The sequence below is a fragment of the Pteropus vampyrus genome, unplaced genomic scaffold (genome assembly GCF_000151845.1).
Source record: "Pteropus vampyrus isolate Shadow unplaced genomic scaffold, Pvam_2.0 Scaffold175, whole genome shotgun sequence".
Taxonomy (NCBI): domain Eukaryota; kingdom Metazoa; phylum Chordata; class Mammalia; order Chiroptera; family Pteropodidae; genus Pteropus; species Pteropus vampyrus.
In genome coordinates this window covers 1,209,729-1,214,516 of record NW_011888956.1, presented here as the reverse complement: position 1 = coordinate 1,214,516, position 4,788 = coordinate 1,209,729, and the positions used below count along the sequence as shown (strand labels likewise).

The 4,788-nt window shown below is 59.0% G+C and overlaps 1 protein-coding gene across 1 annotated transcript in view; it reads left to right on the top strand.

Annotated features, from left to right (window-relative positions):
- Nucleotides 1–4,788, top strand: part of PFKP (phosphofructokinase, platelet) — a 56,319-nt gene that overhangs the window by 6,493 nt on the left and 45,038 nt on the right. The window lies entirely within an intron of this gene.

Here is a 4,788-nt window from a genome sequence, read left to right as displayed (position 1 = left end):
AGGAAGCCACCTGGGGGCCAGTCCCCTGCCCCTGTGGGGCCCAGGGCAGCCCCGGCAGGGAGCCAGCGGAGGCCAGGACGAGGTCAGGCCACAGAGGCAGGGTTCTGGGAGGGGCCGGCAGGAGGACTTTGCTTTCACCTGTGACACCGGGAAGCTACCTGGAGGCGCTGGCTGCCTGACAAGGCTGGTTTTATAGAGGGAGAAGGGGAGGGGCTCAGAGGCCAGGTTCAGGGTCCCTGGGCAGCTGAGGAGCAGGATCCGGCCACAGGTGGAGGGGGTCAGGGTGGAGCTGGGCGCCCGCAGGACCCAGGGGTGGGGTGGGCTGTGCGAGTGTGGGGGGTGGGTCTGACCTCTGATGGGGTCCTCCAAGCAGCGGGAGGAAAGGCCAGTGTGGAGTGAGCAGTGTGGGGCAGGTGGGTTGGGCAAAGGACATTCCTCACAGCCGAGCTTATCCCAGTGACCGCGGGGAGACCCAGCGAGAGGAAATGGGCCACGTCCGGCCGCTGGGACAGGTGTTCACGCCTCTCACGGTGCCTCGCATGGCGAGCTTCCTGCAGGACACAGGCCGTAAGGACTGGGTCCCAGCCTGGGCGCCGGGCAGCCCAGTGAGGCCTGCGGCGGAGGCTTTAAACTGCCTGGTCGCCACGTTAAAAAAAAAGAAGAAGAAGAAGAAGAAGAAGAAGAAGAAGAAACAGGTGAAATTAATTTTAACTGTATGTTTCATTCAACCCAATATTTCAATTCATCTTTACCGTAAAGCGCGTTAAGACATCCCGCCATTGTTTCCCATGCCGAGCCTCTGCGTCCAGCGTGTCTCTGCCCCGGCTCGTCTCGTGGTGGCCCGCCGTCCCGGTGACGGGGCTCTGGCACGGCGCCACTCCTGTTCAGTGGTCGCCGTTGAAGAGACAGGCCGTGGCCTCACGCGTGCAGTGGAGGCTGGGACGTGGCGTGTGGCAGACACGGTCCTGCCGTGGCCTTGGCCTTGGCCGGCCTGGAGTGCGGTTTTCCAGATGTCCACTTGGCTGGCCTCTGTCACCTTCTTCCAGCCTCCCTCAGGGAGCGCTTCTGCAGCGCCCAGTGCCAGCTCCGGACAGACGGACGGTTGCAGCCCCTCTCCGCACCCCCACACTCCAGTCCCCCTACCCTGCTCTGCGTTTTGTCCTCCCCCCGACTACGCCCGCCCCCGGCGTCACGTGTTTGTTTGTCGTGTTATTATTCACTGGCTGGGATGAGCCCCCAGGCCCAGGCCATCCCCTGATTTCTCAGTGAGGTGGCCCACGGAGCTTGGCAATGGCACCTATGCGTGTGCATTGGATGGATGGATGGATGGATTTATGGATGGACAGACAGATGGGGGATGGAAGGTCCCATAAAGGTTTTCTCACGATTCCCGCTGACTTTGAGCACAGGCCTGCAGCTTGGGCCGTGCGCGGGGCGGGGACGCTCCCCCTGGTAACTTTGATTCACGGGGCGCCAGCGCCCTGACACAGTCTTAGGGTTTTTTTTTTCCTCCCCTCCCATTCCTAAATCGTCCAAAGGGGAAGCTAGCTTCGCGGAGAACTTCATGGCAGGAGCGCGTTGGGGTGCGTTTGAGTTCGCTTCCTCACGTTCCCCATCTTTGCTTTGGCACCCAGATGAAAACTGCGGGAATTCAGGGAGACGCTGGGAGGAGAGCTGAGCAGCCGGACTTTATTTTTCGAAAAGGAGTTTAAATGTTGAGATGAGTAAGGGGCGCAGTTCCGAGCACTGGGCAACGGGCAGGGAGTGTGGCTCGAGGCTGCTGAGGGCTCGGTTGGGTTCATCATGCTCTTCGGCTCACATAGGAAATAAAAGGACGGACCCCAGTTATTTGTTTAGAATCAGGGTATTTCTTGTTTCTTACAAATTACGACAGGTATAAGTATTATCAGAGCAGAATCTCAGGAAGCATTTGGAAACTGGAGGTTCACCTCACTCCGCGACCTAAAGGAAGGCATTATCTTAGTGACTAGCGTAAGTGCTTGATGTTTCAGCAAGAAGCTGTTAACATGTAACCTCAAGAAGACAATTTGACAATGTATCTGGAGTGATTACCACACTCTTCCTGCTTAGCTCCTCCCCAGTTCCTTCAAGGTTTGTTTACTTTTGGATTCACATCCCCTGAGGAGGACCCGGGTTTTCGGGAAAGATAGAGAGCTTGCTTTCCAAGTACTGTGCTTTTTAATTGGTAGCAGGATTACATTTTCCCATGGAAATAAGCACGAAAGCTGTTTTATTTCGCAGGTCTGGCTACTTAAAGCAAAATGGATAGATCTGACCGTCTAAGTTGTTACTAAAAACGGCCCAAACAGCCCTGCATTCCCTGTGACAGCGCCCCCCTTCCCCACCCTCCCGCCAGGCTGTGAGACCCCATCACGTGCGCAGGACGCCACTGGTGGAAATCAGCTTCTCTGCTCCTTGGGCTTTGTCCTCCAGGGTCCCTCCCTTGGAAGGCGGCCAGGGCCAGCTGCCAGCCCCAGGCAGCGGTTGGGTCCCAGCCGTGTGCTGGGTTCAGAGGGAGGAGGCCTGACATGCAGGCAGGCCCACCTCAACAACCAAGCTGGGGTGGGGGGCTGCAGACCTCGTGTTCTCAAAGCCCCCTTGGGGCGTCAGCTGTCCAGACACACCAGAGGGAATTGCGACGCTCTGACAGTAAGAAAAACTGAGGCCAGGGCTTAGCTGCGGCTTCACCGTCCGTTGACTGGCTCCCTTGACCATCGGTCTGTCGGCCCGCACCTCGGGTGCTGGGGCACCCAGCCGTCCGATTAGCACTTGGCTGTGAGCACAGGCCCCGGGCCCAGTCAGGGCGCCTCACTCCCAGCTGGGGGGAAAGCCAGCTGCCTTCACTGACTTACTGGAACCATCAAGCCCATAAAGCCTGCAGCTGGCCGCAGGGCTCAGAGGAGACTCACCTCGCGGGAGTCTGGGGGCCACACCCAGGGCCCTGCCTGCTTGGAACACCCGGGGGCCGCTGCAGACTGGGGGTGACAGGCCACTTCCCAGGTGGGTACGGTGTCACCCCCAGGAGGCGGGATTGAGGCCGAGGGGCTGGTGTGAAGGTGAGCAGATCTCCTCCGGGGACAGGCGGGAGCTGGGGCGGGCTTTTATTCCCCAGGGGTCTGCTGGGGTTCCCCCCCGCAGCACGTCCTGCGTGTCACACACAGTGTCGCTCCTGCTGACATTTCTTAACTTTACTAAAATCCCCCAAGTGTGCTTTTGTCCCGCCTCCGTGAAGACTGCTGGGGACGAGGGCGGCAGGAGGGGACGTGGGGCGTCAGCCGTGCCCCCCTCCCGCTGTGAAAGCTTGGGTGCACTTCAGCGGTGGTGGTGAACTTACCAGTTATAGGGGCCGTAGAATCGAGTCCCGGCCCCGTGGAGTCTGGGAGGGATCGTGGGGCGCTGGTTTACCTGTGCCGTCTGACTGGGAGAGGTAGTGTTGGCTGCTGTGTGATAAACATGCACAGGTGTGAGCAGGCGGGAGGGGCCTGTCAGGTGGCCAGGTGGCCAGGTGGCCGGGGAGCCGGGCGCGCCAGGACACCTCTCAGCCAGGACACCTCCTGGGGTTGCAGAGAGGGCATCGGTGCTGGGGATACTGGGAGCGCTGTGAGTCAGGCTACGTAGGGGGAGCATGAGGTTCAAGGCCTACGTCCAGGTGGGCCCAGCAGGTATGGAGAGTCTCCAAGGTGCAGGACACTCCCTGAGGAGTCTGGTCCCACGTGCCCAGTTCCTGGGGACTCGGGAGGGACATGGCCATGCTGACGCAGAAAAGCATCTCAGAACAATGCGAAGGTGCAGACGGCTCGGTGACTGCTCAGCAGCCTTACACTATCTTCCGTGGGGCTTGTGTCCCATCTCCCTGGGGCCGGCGGGCGTGGGAAGAAGCACACAGGGCATCTTCTGCCTGATCTGTAATTGTCGCTTGAAGACCTCATTTTTAGGGCAGTTTTAGGTTCACAGCCACGTTGAGGAGAAGGTGCAGACATGCCTCACACACCACCGTTCCCACATACACAGCTGCCCGTCACCCCCCTCCCCCACCAGACGGCCCCTCTGTCATCCGTGAACGGACACTCATCCACGGTGACATCAGTGACCCTCGGGGTCGCTCCTGCGTGTTTGGACAAATGCCTCGTGACACGTACCCGTCATTACAGTGTCACACAGAGTGGCCTCACCGCCCTCACACCCTCCGTGCTCTCCTGTCCACCCCTCCCTCCCCGTAACCCCTGGCAACCACCACCTGTTTATTATGCCTACAGTTTTGCCTTTTTCGGATTCTGTAATTGTTTTCGACCAAAAGAAAAGTACAGTATAGTGACAAGCAGAAGAGGAGAAGCTGTTTTCACCCTTCCGGCCGCAGTGAGGACGTCGGAGGGAGTTGGGATTTGGGGAGACGTCGGGGAGATGCCAGCTCCGCGGGCAGGAGCCGTCAAGGGGTCAATGGCGCCCAGCCTGAGAGGCAGAGAAGGTCTTGCTGCTCGGCAGGAGGGGAGGAGGTGCCGGGGGCAGGATAAATGAATGCGTCTTAAGACACTGAGCTCGAGCCTCTGGACGGACGAGAGAAACGGCCACCAGTTCCTTAGTCGTTTGTCCAGCTTCTTCGTGTGACAAACTAGGTTTGGATGTGACGTCACGACACGACCAGACACAAACGTGCACATGGACGTGAGTGTGAGAGAGATACAAACGTGGTTTACTTCCAGGATGTATCACCCCCCAAGCTTTTACACCTACGTGAATAGTGTCGCCTTTCAAAGTTGTCACCTTTAG